Source organism: Equus przewalskii, chromosome 2, assembly GCF_037783145.1.
Source record: "Equus przewalskii isolate Varuska chromosome 2, EquPr2, whole genome shotgun sequence".
Taxonomy (NCBI): Eukaryota; Metazoa; Chordata; class Mammalia; order Perissodactyla; family Equidae; genus Equus; species Equus przewalskii.
In genome coordinates, this window is record NC_091832.1 from 116886658 (window position 1) to 116905144 (window position 18487).

The window sequence follows — 18487 nt, forward strand, 5'->3', positions numbered from 1 at the left end:
AGGATGGAGTGAAATGGATGACCCCATAGTTAAACGTTTAGGCATTTAATTGTTCCATATGAATTATGATGACTGCTTCAATGCAAATAAAGCATTTATTTAACATAAACTCACCAGGTAAGTCCTGATGTTGTGTCATAAGGTAAATAGGTTTTATCTGGTAAAATCCTCTAACATTGCAGCAAATTATTTAGTAAGGTCAATGAGGCGATTTAATTTATTCTTTCATGACAAAGAAACTTACTGTAGAAAGTATTTACATATACATACATACATACTATATACACACATACATATGGAAAATGTGAATGAAGAAAACACGAGCAGAGAAAGCACGCAGCATTGGGATCTAACTGCCAACAGACATTCTCATGGCATTTCAATTAGCGCAAGGTAATTTCAGCGCCATACAGGTGCGTAGAACAGGATGGGGCAGTAACAGGCAGGGAATGGGCGCGAGGATAAAATAGTGTCACCTGCTGTCTCTGATCTGTCCCACAGGGGCACTGCTCCTTGCAGCAGTACCTAGTGGGGGTGAATCTGCATGCACAGTCTTCACCCGGGAGCCTTGTCAGTTGAGTGGGGCTGAGGGAATGATACTGCACAGCACACAAGGTCCCTGGGTTCATGTGGGCAGAGGGAATTGACCTAAAAGAGCCGTGTTATGTTTTACCTGGAGGCAGTACTTCAGGGTGGGGTACATACCGGTAAGCTGACACATATTTGCACAAGTAAGTAAACATCTGCATCTTGGTTGACTGACTGACTTGGTGGGAACAACAAACTCTCAAACCAGTTTAAGTAGAGAAGGAGTATAGCAAAAAGGAATGTAAAAAGAAGAAATGTAGCAAAAAGGAGAGAGCGGAAGAATTTCATATCTTATCAAAATGGTAGCCTTACAAAATGTTTATGGAAGTACACTTTCTGTTCTGAAGGCAGTGGAGATAGACTAATTCAAATTAGTCAGCTTAGGCTAGAACCTGCTGTGGTAACAGACAAACCTCCAAATCTCAGGGGCTCAACACAGTGGAGGCTTGTTTCTCACTCACACCAAGTCCAATGCCAGTCGGCAGGGACCCCTGCTCCTCCCAGAGACTCGGGAATCCAGGTTCTTCACTTCGAGATTCTATTCTCTCCACTCATGGCTTCCAAGGTTGCTGGGTAAGAGAGAGACGGAGAGGACAGCCTGGCTACCAAGTGCCTCACCTGGACATGACATATGTTATTTCTGTTCAGTCGTGTTGTCCCAACCCACTTTGAGAGAATGTGGGCAACGGAGAAGAGCTCATGAGTATCGAGCAAAGGTTAACTGAATTAGCACAGACATGAAAGGAAACAACCGAAAATGGGTGAGTGAAGGAAAGGATAAAGAAACGAACGAGACTATTGAGGGATGCAAAGAAGTGATAGAGCCGGAGACCAAGACGCAGCCTCTGCCCACAGCCTTAGTGGGTGATCGAGGGTTGACTTTTATCTTACTTTGTAAACAGTGCTTTTTTTTGGTTTTAATTTCAAAGTAATGTTTGTCGACATCTAGGAAAAAAATTTTTTTAAAAGAATAAAAATATCATATGTATGACTTCGCCTCTGCTACAATTATAAATGCTTATGTATTTTCTTTTCCTTGCTCTCTTTCCTTTTTTTTTTTGGAAGGTCCCCTCAAATGTTCCCTCCTAGACAGAATTCCTTATTCTCCCCACTGGGAACACGCTGCTCCTCCCTCTGGAGGGTACCTACCGCATGACTGAACCCCAAACCTGTCTGTCGCCCCTGCTGGACTGAAGTTCCTGGGCAGTTTTGCTCCCTCAGGGCCCGGCCTGGACCTGGCGTAGAGCTGAATGCGTGAATGATGCCTGCAGGTGTAAGTGAAGAGTAAATTAATGAATGGATGGATCTTTGTCTTGTGTTAGAATTAGATATTTTCATGCCCCTCGTCTCTGAATTCTGTAGTAAGACTCTTAATTCTTACTTCTTCAGAAGTCGTCAGAGGACCCAGACTGAGGGGAAGCTGGGATATGCGGAGGTCTGAGGCTGTAAAGCCTGTGAGAAACACATTTCCAGGGCAGGATGGGCCATTGAATGTAGTTAATAACTCAAGCCCCTGGAAACAGAGGGCCATGTGCTCCTGTAACAGTGAGGCTGAAACGGGGGCTTTCAGGGGACTTGGAGTAAGAGAGAGAGTAGACAGAAGGAGCTGGGAGACCCAGGACGGCCAAGATCAGGGGAGCTCAGTGGAGCCACCCAGGCTGTTCTGCATCCCGACAAATACAGCCCTGTGGGCAAGTTCAGAAGGCGGAGTCAGCTCCATCAGGACTTCCAGTAGCAGAGTTTGCTCTGAAGCTAAGTGGATGGATGCGTTGACCAGACAGAATATGCCCTTGATGTTCCAGGAAACAAAACATAGCCTCGGATAAAAGACTAAAAACCTTAGCAAGAATAAAGACAGGATAGTGACGATAAAGGACTAGGGCTTGAGATGGGGGGAGGGTCAGTGGGAGAGAGAAACAGGGAGAGCAAGGGGCTGTCTAACGTGCGTTGAGTGGAAGCAAGCGCTTTAAACCTGTGCCAAGCTAATTAAGCCACGTGAGGCTTTGTGCTTGTAACTCACCTAATCTCTGTGTCACCTGTACTTTGAGATCCCCTTGCCTTGTTGTGTAAACAGTTTGTACACCTGAACCAATGGTGTGTTCTAGTTCAGTGGCCACAGCGTGGAAGAGACATGACTGCAAGAGAGAGCAGGGGAAAGTCCCGAACTCCAAGGAACATTCTGTTTAAAAACAACAATCCTGATTCCCCCAGGTGATGTCAAGAGAAACCTTCAGAAAAATGATAGAGGGAGTCCAGAAGGCCACGACTTCTGCTTGGGGGTTGTTACTGAGGTCGTCATCTTACCTGCTCTTCTTGTTGAGATGTGCCCTGTTCTGAGGGAATGGCCTGATCCTGATTTGGCTACATAGACTTGGCTTCTCAGAGGTGCTGGGTGAGTCAATGGCAGTGCCTACCTTATTCCAGAGCAGCAGGGAGAAGGGTTGTGCTGGTCCCTGCTCCCCCATGAAACTTTGGATGACCTCCAAACACAGAGAACATCCCTAATGTTATCAAGAGAAAGCAGCCAACTGGAATGTCCTTCCAAAGAAATTCCAGTCTTCATCAAGAATCTGGACAAGACGAGAGATTAAGCAAATGCATTGTCAGTTCAGATTTAGGGAGGTGAATCGAAGACTTCATGGAAGTGGGAAATGGGAGCGGGTGAGGGGGTAACTTTTGCTGACAAGTAACTGCAGGCAAAAAGTTCACAGTCAGAAACCCTGATACTTGGAGATCCAATACTTTAAATCCACATGCTAAGACTGTAGAGAAGCATTTCTTATAAACTTAAGACAATGACAATAATGCTATTAATGGTGAGCTGGCATTGAATTTATAGCATATCTAACCCAAGAATTGAGAAGACTGAGGGCTAAGAAAGTGGCGATTTGCTCAAGGTCACACCATTATTAAAAATGTGGCACAACACGTTAAGATATGCAAATGATCCATCAATAGGCTGGTAGGGGACCCATGCCCTTCAAAAGCTTGGGGCTGCCTTTCAACCCAAGGACAGCCCCCTACTGAAAGCAAATAATCCCTCTCCCAAACTAACAAACGTGAATAGAACTCGTCAAATACAAATAACATAGCCACCACCAAAAACATATCATCACAAAACAAAACAAAACACCTCCGCTAGTCCTAAGTTTAATTCTAGAAAAAGAGGTATTATCACATAGACATTGGCCAAAATGCATAAGAGAGAGAGGCCTTCCTATTAAGCTGAAGATTTAGACTGTTTATAAGTTCTTTCCTTTTACTGTCTAAAAAAAATTTATTTTGATCAGAAATGGAAACAAAGGGATTAAAGGGATCAGAAGAGTGATTTGCAATTGGTCTCCAGACTGCACTCCTGTTTCCGTTTGTCAAGAGCAGGCTGGCATAGAGCTGCATGGAAGGCTTGTACTAGTGGGGGCTTGTACTAGTGGGGGCTTGTACTAGCGGGGGCTTGTACTAGCGGGGGCTTGCCTCCTGCAGCCTGCGATTAGACGGAGGCTGTAACCTTGACACGCTCATTTCAGGACCACAAAGCCCTTCGCCTCTCAGTCTCTTTTCCCCTTTCCATATTGCCCTGATCCTGGCAGAGCTTTTGAAATTATCAGAGAACGGCTCTGTATTTCTCTCTCTCTCTGTCCTCTCCTCCTCCTTGTCTTCCCCCAAATGTACCCACCAATCTTTACTGAGACAAAGAAAAACAAACCCTCAAGGATGTGAGTGTGACAATATTTTTTATGCGTATTCTAGAAAGCTGCCAAAGAGGACAGTAAATATTGCTTTTGATGAAGAGTCAACGCATGTAGTATTGATTTCCAAAAGGAAATTTATTGAAATTAACAGATTTCCAGGAAAGCACAAAAAAGCATGTAGGAAAAATACCAAATGCATTTAGCCATCAACTCATCTGCAAGGAACAAAGGAGACCAGGGAGCCGTATGTCAGAAAACTATGCATGGGACGTTTTATCCAAATGGTGATGACGGAAAGGATATGTAATCTTGTTCTAAGAATCCCTTTGCAATTGGTGTGGGGTGGGTGCCGCTGATGTGCATAGATCTCTGAGGTTTATGTGTATGGTTGATTTGTACATTTGATAATGGTATCTTTATTCAGAGTTAAATGTTAATAATAAAACACTTGACTAGTATCGCAAAGACCTGACTAGCTTTGTTGTTTGATAGGTGGAGAAATCTATCCACTGTACACCAATTTATGATAATTATGGAGTTTCACTTTACTTTTTTCTCCATCCAGCAACATTTTTGACTTGTTTTAGATTAAAGTGTATGTCTGGTTAATTATGGCATTTAGTTCTCAGCTTGTAATCGGGATCTGGTGCTTCTGACTCCTAGCGCTCTTACTGTAGCTGTTTCAAGGGGGCCTGATGGATTTGTCTGAGGTAAACCAAAATGGAAAGTACCGACTTCCTTAAATAATTTCAGTTACTTCTTGTAGCTTCCACAATCTAAGATGGTCCAGCATAGGGGGTGGGAGTGGTGACAGGTGGGTTGTGTATCTGATTATCTTCCAGTCAGAGGGATCCAGACAGGGGCCCTGTGTTACCGGCAGGGCTGTGCGCCAAAGTGTAATCAGATAGGAAACCGGGGGCCGATGGTAATTTTTTGAGCTGTGCTTTTGTGACACCCTCCGCAAAGATGAAAGCAGTGTTCCCTAACACAAACAGACAGCCCCGCACTTGGGCTAAAGTTGTGATATGAAATTTTATTTATGTTTCACCAAACCCGACTTGAAAGTAATTATACATGATTTGGAACTTTTAATTGTTCTTGTAGTTTCTCTCTGCAAATAAGGAAATCCTGGCTTTCTGTAAAAAACTCTAGATCCCGGCTATTGGTTTCTTTTCAAGGTTCTGCCACACTAATTGCTTTCTGTTTGATTCTGTGCCCTTCTGAAATTGAAGGTTGCCTCAAGGCAGGAGAAAAGCTGGGGTGGTAACTTGTGGGTTTGGGACTGGGGTAACCCACAGCCACGGCTGCAGGCCAGTCTCATTATCCCACGGGGCAAACCAGGGGGCCCGTTTCACTGCTTCAGATCTGAGCCTATGACTGGAAGGGTTAGACCCTCAAAGGTTTCTCTTTGCATTATTTATCATTTCTGACTGATAACAGCACCACTTTCTTCTAGGAACCAAACACTGGTCATTCTGGTTTTGTTTTAATGTGGTATTTCGTATTGTATTTCACTGTTCTTCAACCGCAGATTTACAAAGTAGGAGTCTACTAAGGGGTATGTGTTTCACAGGAAATAGACGTTTCACTTCTTTTCAGCGATAATATGACTTGATTCCTTCTACACCAACATATTCCTAGTATTACTATATGATTGCTTCCTTTAAGTTTGTCTAAACTGTAGTGGTGAAAGTTGGAGTGGCTTCGTCCGTGTTTGGGAACGTGTACGTGTTAGACAAAGACAGAAACAATTTCACCAATTGTGTGGTCCCACGGTTTTGTAAGTGGGATTTCAAGATCATAAACTCAAACTATTAAGAAGTGAGTTGCTTAGTTATCCAGAAAGATTGACTCTATGGGGTCATCCTTGCTGAATGAAAACTACAGAAAGCGGCAGTCGACCGGGTCAGGTCAGACAGGTCTGACAGGTCAGACAGCCTGGGTTCAAATCGGCTCTGTCCGTCACCAGCAGGGACATTCAGCCGAGTCACTTCTCTGTGCTTCAGTTTCTGATATGTCACCTTAGAGTTTTCCTGGTACGTGGAACGTAGGGTTGCTAAAACGTGCCTAGTGCTTAGCACGGTGCCCAGCACCTGGTGGTGGCTTAACAAATGCCAACCGCCATTATTTCCCTAAAATGTGCTAGTACTTTTTAAATTGTGCCCAGTAAATATAATTTGGCCTTGTCCTGCACAATTTGGGTCATCACTGGGGACTTCAGTGATCTCGCAAAGCGAAGCCCTCATGGCCCCTTGGCAATCTAACCTCCTGCCCTCCAGGTGGCATTGCTGTTACCTTGAGCCGTAGCCTTGTCTTCCAGCTCCTTCCCAGCCCCCCGCCCCCGCCCTCCACCGCCCCGCCTGCCCATCACTGTGTGGGCCAGCCAGGGGTTTGCTTGTCTTCTCCCTCACAGCTCTCTCTGTTTTCTGCCCTCACTGCCCCCCGCCCCCCACCGTTTCCTTTCATCACAGTTGTCCCGCTTATAATGACTGAGGCGGTCTCTTTCCCACCAGTCAGCAAGCTCCCTGAGTGCGGGACCACACACTGTCTTTTCCAGCCCCTCCCTGGGGCTTGGTGCACAGGGGCCCAGAATGGCAAGCAGGTGCCTACTCCACGCACAAGCATGTGCTCCAGAGGCCGACTCTCTGGGTGCAAATCCTGGTTTTACAGTTCTGGCCTGCGTGATGGTGACAAGGTGGCTCGAACTCTGAAATTTAAAGCTTTAGTGACCTCATTAATACAAGGTGATAATAGTCCTGGCTGCCCAGGATTGTTGTGGAGATCAGACGACGTGGGCTAAAGTCGACTAGAATATAGTAAGTGCTCCAAGTCAGTGGTTATTCTAACTATGGCTGAGCTGAGAAAGCATCCATAACCCTGTCTGTGGACCTGCCGCATCTTCCGTGGTGGAGATGGGCGGACATGTTGCCTGAAACTCTAATGTGATCAAGGGAAAGGAGCTAAGGAGAGTCGGAGTTTTCAGTGCCATGTTGCGGCATTATGAACAGGACAAAGCAGGGAGTTGAAACAGCTATTCTGGTCTTTCAAATTAGAACTAAATATAATTCTTTAGCTCTGAAAGCAGCATGTTTCAGAAGGGCATCTGCTGTCTCATTCTATCCTCACGTTAAACTTCTTGGGTGAGTTATCTGAACTGTTTGTCTGTATGGTCCAAATTCACTAGATAATTACAGGTGTAGACCCAGTGTTTCCAGCCACCATTCTGACTGTAAATTTAGATAAAGCTCTCCCTGTGTTCTCTCTGCATAATGATAAGATCTAAGCCAATATTTTTTGACTCCAGTTCACCTTGGCCGTGGTCGTTCTACTGTGGTCATGGGTCATAGACTCTCAGGCCCCAGATCTGGAGGGAGCCTCAGGGACCACTTGGTCCAACTCCATCATTTGACAGGGAGAGAGAGGAGGCCTGAAGAAGTTAAGCCACTTATCTAAAACCGTAGAGCTGGTTCCTGGTTCTGGGACCATGTTGGATGCTGAGCTAAGGTTGGTGGGAGCACAGGTCCTCTGACTCGTCCAGAAGCATGCTTTCCACTAAACTTTCCAGTTTGATTACAGGTTTTTATTTTTATGGGAAGAGCACTAGACCAGGATCAGGAAGCCCAGCTTTTCTGCCTCTATCCTTTATAAACTTGGGAGACAACACGTATTCCCCTGTCTTCATCCATAAAAAGGGTGCCTGCCCTGCCACCTTAGCAGGATTGCTGCAGGATCAATGAGCTGATAAAGGAGAAAGTACTTTGAAAGAAAGACCAAGTGGACACTTGTAAGAGCAGGGTTTTGGGGTCAAAACACTTTGGTCATGAACCCAGGCTCTACCATATATCATTTATGTACCCTTGGTCAATGCAGTTCATAAATAGGGCTACAGCTTATCATCTTATTAAATCTGCTTGAAGATCTAATGAAATGGTATATAAAGTACCTGACACAGGTGGACTCTTAAGAAATGGTAGCTATTATCAAATCATTAAGACATTTTACAAAAACAATGGTTCACTACCTGCTTTGTATTATAGGGTTGTGCGAGCTCAAGTCCTGTCGGTCGCCACCCCCATCTTAGTAGATTTCACTGTCGTGATCCTTGTGCATCTTCAACACCGAGAACTGCAACAGCCAATGCTGGGGAAGCAGCGTGAGCTCGTGTTGAGCTAAACCAAGTACATCCGAAGTGTGTTTAGACTCATAAAATGTCTGTTAGAAACCTTAACTGTAGAATTTACGAAGGAAAAAATGGCTGTTTTGAAAATCAGGTTGTTTTCAAAACAATGAACTCTTCCACTTGTCCAAATTAAAAATCTAGTAAACTCTGTGTGTGGGGAGTTAAGGTCCAAATCACAGACCAGGAGGGCCTTTGCACCTCCAGATGGCCTTGGGCCAGGGCCTCCTCCTCACACACAGGTGTGCACGTGTGTGAAAGCCTCAAAGAGCCTTGTGGAGGTTACGGAACAGTCTTCCCAGCAGGAGAGCTCAGGGCCGAGACCTCCAGGAGGGGGCAGCTCCACGCACAGACGCTCCCCCCACAAGCCGGCGGGGAGGACACCTGTGGCTCCCTGGTCCCACTGCAGTCGTACTCTCCATTTATGAGGAGGAAGAGCGATTGAAAAATTAAGCTGATGCACAGTCGTACACATAGATTTATAAAGTCCTCATTAGAAAGAAAAACCGCAGGGTGGGAGTGATCAAAATAAATTGTATTGTCATAAAGCAATTAAGAGAAAATCAGGCAATCATAAGGTGATAAAAGCCTATTAGTTAAAGGGCCTGAAAAACACAGCGGGTTGTAAAAAATTAAATTCTCACACACAGAAAAAATGCAAAACAGGCAATTGTCTCTATGGCAAAGAGTCAGATTGCTGATGTGTGTGAAGAGTTAAAAGCCTTGAAAAACGTGGGGTGCAGTTTTATTTCTCATCTGTGCTCAGATTTGAGGATTTTTGTCTTCTAAATTATTTTCCTTCCTTCACCGTAAGCCTCACAAAACAGTTTTGTTTTCTGAAAACAAGAAGATACATCCTTTAAAGTGAAATGTAAGAGCATGTAATGAATTTCATACAGATTTCCACTTTTTGACTCCTTGAGACCACTCTGGAATTACGGTCTTTAGATGTCAGAAGACTCTTACTGCAACGCTGTTACTAGGGAGGAGACTGAGGCCCCAGGAGCTGGAAGCCGAGTGTGCCTTGCTGCGGGCTGGTTGGTGAGAGCAGGTCTGAGTCTGGGACCAGGTCACTTCCCTTCCCCAACTGGTAGCTCCTCCCGCTAGGCCGCCCTGCTTTCCTGCTCTGTCAGGGCTTGAAAAGTCTGCTCTTCATCAGGGGTCGGGGAATGTTTTCTGTAAAGGGACAGATAGTAAATCTTTTCGGCTTTGTGGGCTCTTGGGTCCTTCTTGCAACCACGTACTCGACTCTGCCGTTATAGTGCATGGCAGCCTAGACGAACGAATGAGCGGGTCCCCACTCCAACGAACCACGTCAGAAAACACCGAGGGCCAGGGTCGGCCTGCAGGGCTTGGTTGTTTTCAATAATCATTAAGGTGGCCTTAAAATAACCTAAGCCAACCTTTCTAGATATCATAAGGATGTTTCTGGTGGGAACATTGCCCGGTTCCCTTGGTCAGGTGTGTATTTTTCTGAGCACTATTTCAAGTTCTCATCCTCAGTGAGCCCAGTCCTTGGCATGAAAAGCGGCAGAAGCCCCAGTCTTGGACCCTCTCACTCCTTTCTTACTTCCACGGCAGGCGTCCACACGGTGCAGCCTGGTGCCAGCACACGAGAACTTTGCAGGAGCCCTGGGATGGGCATCTCCCTCTGTCTACACGGCCGGTCTGAGCTCCGGGCTGGGATCTAACTACTTTCCTGCCACTGGGTAAGCAGTTGTCCTAACACTTCAAGTAATCTGTCTTTTTGGCACTGCTGAGAAAAGCCACATTTATCATATATGAATTTTCCATATGCACATGAGTCTGTTTCTGGATTTTCCTTCTGTTTCATTAATTTATTTGTCTATTTCCCCATGAATCTTTGCAATACTGTGTCTTCTCCACCAGGAAAGACTTTGTCCAGATTTTCTTTTGTCTTTTAATAAAAATTTATCTTTTTCTTCCCATGTCTTGCACATTTCATAATGGTTTTTACACGAGCTACATTTCACTGATTTCTAAGGTGGCAAACAGGAGCACAAGTGGCTGAGGCCTGTGCAGTGAAAGCATGACAGACGTGGCTTCGAGCAGTCGCACATGGAGAGCCCGAGGCTGCTCTGTCATTCCTGTGTCCTCCTTGGTTCTGGCAGCGACGGACTGGTGTGTGCCAAAACAAGACAGAGTGCACAGGCCGAGAGAAGAGAACGGAGAGCCGGGCAATTTTATCAAGGATGTGGATCCAGTCCAGGAGCGAGACAGCCTCAGCCACTCATGGCGAAGCCTCTCGACAGTGCACTCGTGAAGAGGGATCAGAGGCCCCCAGAGCAAGCACTGAGGGACACGGGGGCCACAGCACCCTCCCGTCAGGCTGCCCGAGCTTTGGGGCTTGAGTTGGATAAAATGGATCCTCCTGCTTTTCCCTTCTTCTTCTCTCCTTCCAGATGTCAGCTTCCCCCCTTCTGGCCAACCGCCCCAATTCTTGCCTGTACCCATGCTGACTCAGCCCAGCCCGCCTGGTTTTAGTCACCTGCCTCCCATTGTGCTACTTTTATCTGAACTGATTTATTTATTTATTTATTTATTTATGTTTAAGATTGGCACCTGGGCTAACAACTGTTGCCAATCTTTTTTTTTTTCTGCTTTATCTCCCCAAACCCCCCCGTACACAGTTGTATATCTTAGTTGCAGGTGCTTCTAGTTGTGAGATGTGGGACGCCCCCTCAATGTGGCCTGACGAGCGGTGCCATGTCCGCGCCCAGGATCCGAACCCTGGGCCGCCGCAGTGGAGCACGCGAACTTAACCACTCGGCCACGGAGCCGGCCCCTCAACTGATTTATTTGGCACGATGTGCACTTACTAACTGATTCTAGTCTCTTGACTTCACATACTTTACTATTGGAACAATCTCCATTTGGGTCTTTTTGCCTTCTGGTTTTCAATTCCGGGCAATCCCCACGCTGTCTGGAACCCGCTATTCCTCAGGAGCGTCTGTCTCCCGGAGCCCGCTGACCTCCTGGGTGAGACGCCAAGCTGACCCAATGCCGCCATCAGCCCCACAAGTCATTCTGGTTCTAGGCATACCGGCAGCTAATTTAAATTATCCCCTTGTGGATGTATGTTTCTACATTAACTATTTACTAAGAGATATCAAATGCATTCCACAGAGTAGAGTCACTTCTAACTAATCCTCTTGTTTATCTCGTGAAGTCCTGCATTAAATGAAGTGCTACAGGTATTACGGAGGAGGCTCATCGAACCCAGATGGATCCAGTCAACACGAGGAGTTGCTCTCCTGGCGAGCACACTGCGGGGGTCAGGTGCCCAGCGCCCGGTAGACCAGGGGGGCTGCTACCCGAACGGGTCATTAGTGTTGTCTTTGCCACTCTCAGTAGCAGTTAACGTGTTATTTGGAGTGTATTCTCATGTGGTAAATACTCATAGTAGTAATATTACCAAAAGGGGTTTGGTTTGTATGTATGACCTGAATTCACACAGAAATAGAGGTCTCAACTATGGTCCTAGAATTCATTTGGCAAGCTCTTAAAAGAGACAGATGCCCAGGCCCCCTCCAGACCAATTGAAACAGAATTCCTAAGTGGCGTAGGGGAGAGGGTAGCAGGCACTGGTATTTTACAAATTTTCCAGATGATTTTATCATGCATCCAAGGTTGAAAACGGCTGTTTTAGCAGAACTTTAGGAAGCCCCAGCTGACCTGCCACATGCCCTGTTGTCCCCAGACCCCTGTCTTAAACTTGCAGAAAACTTACGCGAACCCAGTCTGTGGTTTGGGTCACGCTCTCTAACTTAGGATTCAAAACTTGGACTTCTTTTTGTTCTTTCTCTGTTGTGTTAATCCTCCAAAGTCAGAAAGCAATGTATCAGAGAAAATTATTTGTAATTTTTAAAAGGGCCACATCAATGCCCAGATCTCATGGGTTTGTCTCCAGAGGAAAATGGCTGTGGCATCTTTGAAGAGTCCAGTAGGAATTTCGACAGAACGAAAATGTCATCGAGCATGAGTGGAATCAAAGCAAGTCCTCAGTGGAATGCTCCTGTCGAAACAACACTGTAACAGTCAGTTTTCCAGATGTAAACAGGACACACTGCAGCTAGCCTGAGCAGAAAATTCGTTTGTTAAGGGAGAGCTTGCAGGTAGGAGGACTGCCCAGACCCCACCATGGGGTTGCTTCTCTGAAGCCTTGCTGCTGCCATCGCAGGGCCAGGGGTGCAGGCCACAGCGAGGACCTGAGGCTGGCCCCTGTTAGCACCTGTGCCCACCCCCACGGATGCCTTTACCACCGGCTCTAAGCGATGTCCATTCTCAAGGTACTCATTTCTGTGTGGAAATCTTGACATTGTGCAAGATTAAGCCCAGCTGCAAGTGTTGCTGGGAAATCAAAGAAGATTTCCGAAGAATGACAAACCCCCTTTTTGTGCTCTTTCCTTCTCCTTGCCAGAGGCACCCTTGCAGCAACCACTCCTAATCAAAAGTGACTGGAAACACCTGGTGTCCATCCTCAGCATGTCCACGTGAATCCAGAACTCTGGCCTCGCTCCCTGAAGCGTGTGCACCTCATCTCATCTTTAATAGTGGCGTGGAAGCAAGGCTTTGCTCTCTGGGGAAGACGTTCTTGTTATCAGTGGTGTTGGTGGGGAGAGGGTTGTAAATGGTGCGTAAAGAGGACGAGGAGAGCCTGCCTCTTAACTCTATGCCAAAATAATCCACCCTAGAAGAGGCTCCTGTCACCGAACAGACTTTCCTTTACACGCAAGCTGCCCCTGCAGCCCAGAGCTGGACTTCACAATTAAGCAAGTTTGCCCAGTGCTTGAAACAATGTTAGAAAGAGCTACATTAAAATACTAATAGAGGGGCCGGGCAGGTGGCGCAGTGGTTAAGATTGCACGTTCCGCTTTGGCGGCCCTGGGGTTTGAGGCTTGGGATCCTGGGTGCAGACCTACGCACCGCTTGGCAAGCCATGCTGCGGTGGGTGTCCCACAAACAAAGTAGAGGAAGATGGGCATGGATGTTCACTCAGGGCCAGTCTCCCTCTGCAAAAAAGAGGAGGATTGGCGGCAGATGTTAGCTCAGGGCTAATCTTCCTCAAAAAATTTTTTTAAAAAACTAATAGAAAAGTAGAGCTCTGAGGAAATGCTCATAAAAGAATGCTGAGAACGTACGAAAAAAGTAAAAAAAACAATAGGTTTTATGGAGAAGATGTTACTCTATCAGGGACAGGAGAAAAAAGGAAATTGTTTTTATTACAGAATAACAGGAGGGGTTTTATTTGGACAAAGGCACAGTCCCTCCCTCGCCCCCCCCCCATGTTGCTCTCAGGACCCCCAGCGAGTCCCCTGGCCCGGAGGAGAGGCGATCCCCCTCTAACACAGATGGCCTCCAGGAGGACTTGCCTAGAGGCCACAGAATGACCCACATAAACTCTTCAAGTCTCTCGCAGGTTTTGATGCTGTGAAAAAGCTTTTGCCTAGGACTCCCGTGGAAACCACCTTAGTGTCTTCAAGCCACTGGGGAAGCTGTACAGCGAATGAAGCCTATGGGTAGTTAGTGGAGAAGCAAGTAGACACACATCTGAGACTCTGCCTGCTCAACGATCCGCCTCACACTCTCCACTCATCTGGTCTCCTGGCCTCTGCCCCAGGTGGCCCTTTGCTTCTTGAAAAGAAGCACAAAGTCTGAAACACAGACTTCAAAGACGAAGGGAATTCTATTTTAACATTTTCATTTCATTAAACTGGGACCAATCATGAAAGGTCATCAGTAAAGACCAAACAAGATAAGCATTGATCTGGGCGTCTTGCAGAAGGGCTGAGGGAGGGGTGGCCTCAGAGAAAGGAAAACACAATTAAATGTGCACTGGCTGCTGAAGGTGCATATTCTATGCTGTTTGCACCCGGAGGGAGCAGCTTTCTATTGCAAGCATTTGGTTGGTGTCGGTCCGTTTCACTGGGAAGAAAAACGCATGTGGGAACACTTACTGTATAATCAGGCTACGGGAAGATGTTACCATTCTTGCTTCCAAGATCCATTCTGTCCTTTGCTGTCAGGAGCCTGTCTTAGATGTCAAAGAACAGTCAAAGTGTAACAACAGGGGGCCCAAGCAGTCATTTCAAATTATTGAGAAATAAATGAATGGAGACAAAAATATCTTGATATTAACATCTAGCATTTATTTATCTACCAGGCACTGTAAAGACATTATCTCAATTTTATTTTCTAAAATGCCTATGAAGTACCTATTATTGAGGAAAATGAGGAGCGATATTAGGAAATTTGTTCATAGTTAAAAATCAGATTTACCCATGTCTTTCTACTTAGCTATGCCAGTCGGCAGCTGTCGGGGTTCTGAAGGACACTCTCAGTGTCCTGACACATCCTCTTGTCCTTACCACTTAGTGCACTTGCCCGACTTCTCAGTTGGCAGCTCTCTGCCTGAAGACTTTGTCTGGCTGACCTGGGAGCCCATTCTGCTCCTGCAGCAGGAAAGAGGTCCAAGTCTCCACGCCCAGTGCTCCACTCACCGCAAAGCAGCTGTCAACCAATGACTGAGAGGAGCTGGTATCACGCTCCCTCATTCTTCAGGTGGGACCACTCTGAGACGTGTACTCTACGCTGGCTCCGAGTTCCTCAGCAGGAATGCGCTTCAGTCATCCAGGTGGGAACTTGCTGGATAACAAAAGAAACCTCTTTCCTTCCCTTTCTCACTGCCCATGCTCCCCTGATTCCCAGCATCGCTACCCAAATAAAATACTTGCACTTAGATCCTGGACTCAGGACCACCTTCCAGAGGAGCTCAAGGTGAGGCAGTTGTGTCTGTGCCTCGTGCCCACAAGTGGAGGCTGAGGCTGAGGGAACTGTGCCGGTGTGATGGCAAAGATGGCCCCAGTTCTCCAGCTCTCTGAATCCACACCCTTTGTAATGTGAGTCTGCAGCTCCGCCCACTGATAGACAGAGTGTGTTTCTCCATCCCTGGTGTCTATGCTGGCCTTGCCTCTGCTGTGGCCGGCAGAGTGAGGCAGGAATGACAGTGTGGGGTTTTGAGCCTGGGCTCCATGAGGCTTTGAGAGCTTCTGCCCTGCTCCCGCTCTGGCTTGCTCGCTCAGGTGTCTGCCACCCCTATACGAACAAGTCCAGGCTAGTGTGCTGGAGGACAAGGAAACACGGGGAGGAGAGCTCCTTAGGGGCTGAGGCATCCCAGAGCAGTGGCCCTCAGCTGACTCACCAGCTGACTCACCAGCTGACCGCAGATACAGGGGTGAATCCAGCCACTCTCAGCCCAGTCCGGCCCAGATCAGCAAAACCACCCAGCAGGCCCAGACACCTGGGGTCCAAAATAAGTATTGACGGTTGCGTGCCCCTGAGCTTCGCCGCGCGGCTCTTTCGTGCCGATCCCTAACTGAGGCACTTGCTGCAAACTCTTCAGAGTCTGTTCTCCCACTTCCTTCCTTTCACCATGCTTTTTCGGTACATGTTCACTTTTTCTCTTCCTTTCTGCTGGTGTTGGTAAACATATTAATATTTCCTTCTGATCGCTGATCAAGCTGGCATTGCTCAGCAGCGTACAGTGGGCGCTGCCGTTAATTTTACTGTAACCGAAAATTCCAGGTGATCTTTTTAGACCTCCCCTTCAGTTACTCTGCTTATTACAGGTTGAGGATTTTTTCTTTAACGTGACTACCACTTAAGGAATCGTCTTAAGAGAGGGTGGAGGGCTGAGGGAACATAGAGGCCTCAGAGGACACAGTGGGAAAGAAAGATACTCGCCCAAAGGACTGGTTTAAATGGAAAAGAGAAGATGGGAAATAGGACAATGCCTTCGTTTCCTCATTCTGTAAATAATTGAGCCCCTACTGTGTGCAGGCACTGCTAGGTGCTGAGGAAGCAGGGGTCTGTGAGAACATGGTTGCTGTCCTGGGAGAACTAAGCTCCTAGTGGAAGATTGTGCTGGAAAACACAAAAGTTAAGTAATTCTCCATCTTCCGGAGGCTTGCTAGAGGGTTTGGTAACGTGCATTTCTCAGACGGGGACGGGGTTAGACAAGTGAGAGAGCTCCTGTGAGGCCGGTGGCTTCTCAGAAGGCAGCTCCCAGGAGACCAACAGGCAGGGGCTCAGGCAGGGCGCGGCCTGTGCGAGTAGAGAGGAGGGGGAGTTTGATGGAGAATGAGCTGGGGGGAGTTCCCCACCACTGCCAAGCTTTGGGAGGTGCCGTGAAGACCAGAGGACCCGGGGGCTGGCGGGAGGCCGGGCCGCCCAAGGCTCTCCTGCCCGCTCAGGGGGAGAGCAAAAGCCCCTGTGCTTGCTGAGGGAGACGGGTTTATAGTCACACAGTAGTTCGCAGATTTACATGTGGTCCACCTACTTAATAGTAATCAATGTGTCATTTGGCATTTGTGTTAATTAAACTTTTTAATAAAACTTTGGGTTAAGAGTGCTTATCTCACATTTCAGACATTCCCAGGAGTGCTTAGAAAGGGGCTCGGAGAGGAAAAATATGCCATTTGGCAATATTCCATGAAACTAATTACCATAAAGAAGTCATGAAAATTTGCACAGAAGGGCTTGCGACAAATATTTGAATCAATTCAGAAGATAATTTGCCTTAGTTTTGCCAGATTCTCAATATATCCAGTCCCTCACCTCCCACATGGAGGCTTACGAGGGAGCCAGCACTTCGCCTTCCCACAATTCCAACAATATGAGCTTCTCCCTTAAATCTGACTTCCTTTTGGGACCCCATGGAAGTCTTGATGCTAACACCATGAAATAGGAAAATAAGTTTTTCCTTGCTCTTTAGCACAGAGTTGCTGACATGAAATTCTCCACTGAAGCTCACCACTCAGGACAAGCTCTCTGGGTCACCTTCTGAGACACAATAAACGACAGCGTCGCGTCGGCCTCGTGAGTGTGAGTTCCGTAAGGGCAAGGACGTCACCAGCTTAGTTTAGCTGACTGTGTTTCCAGGGCCCAACGTATTTATTCAATGAAAGAGTAAAAGGATTATATACCATTTCATACCCAGGAATAACAAAGCCTATTAAAAACAAAAATGAATACTGGAAAAAAAAAAGAGCATTTCTCCAGGGAAATGAAGAAACAGCGCATGTCTCAGTACGTGAATTATAGGTCCCTCGACAGAAAGTGTGTCCGCTTGGCCCCGGGTGTAAAGAGGCCTGAGAAAGCCAGGACAAACGTCCAGTCTCATAATTTGAAAGTGTCTGGGCAGCTGCTTGCACCTCTTGTCTGACCCACATTCTGCCTATCTGCATATTCAGAAGAACCACACGTGACCCACGACAGTGGTGAGAGTAGTCTCCTCTCTCTGCTAGACCCAAGCCACCGGGATTTACTGCCACGTGGACATTGAGAAAGAAAGCACTGGCCATAGTTCATGAAAAAGATGGTGGGTCACAGCTTTCTCCTTCTTGTGGTCTTGGTTCTTTGATTCCAGGAACACCCGATCTTAAATTATTAACCCTGCTGTGTTGTTGTTCTTTAGACTTAGTTTGGTCTGAGGTGTCTGTAAGAGGTTTGGGACTTCACATTTTGCAAGTGACACCTGGTAAAGCATTCAGTGAGGCCGACTGAGTACTGAGTTTGCGACTCCATTCACTTGTGAAGTCCCAATCGTCAGCCATGCCTTGACGTGCAGAAGAAAACCATTTTGAGTAAATGATTTCCGTTACTGAAAGCCTATGGGTATAATTTTCTGAGTTTCTTCTATGGAAGACAAAGATGTATGTCTAGTATTTGATAAATATCAAATGCATTTGACTTAATTTTAACTTTGTTCTCATGGGCTTCCTTTGAGACCAGTAAGAAATGGTTGAATTGAAAACCAAGGGATGGAGTGAGGCACTTGGAGTACTCAGTACTGTGGTATTCAGTGCTTTGGTACTCAGTAGTGGGGCACTCAGTGCTGGGTACTCAGTACTGTGGTACTTGGTGCTAGGGTACTCAATAGTAGGGGAGTATAGCACATGCTTTCCTGGAATAAGGAACAGAATTGGTGGTCATCAGGAAATTTGACCGCAAG

The 18487-nt window shown here is 46.7% G+C and overlaps 1 long non-coding RNA gene across 1 annotated transcript; it reads left to right on the plus strand.

Moving 5' to 3' along the window:
* The first annotated feature begins 2732 nt into the window (after positions 1-2732).
* LOC139081852 (uncharacterized) lies at positions 2733-15418 on the plus strand. The gene is made up of 3 exons (XR_011537296.1): positions 2733-2980; positions 10036-10163; positions 14851-15418. It is a non-coding gene; the product is annotated as an uncharacterized lncRNA (long non-coding RNA).
* The last annotated feature ends 3069 nt before the right edge of the window (positions 15419-18487 follow it).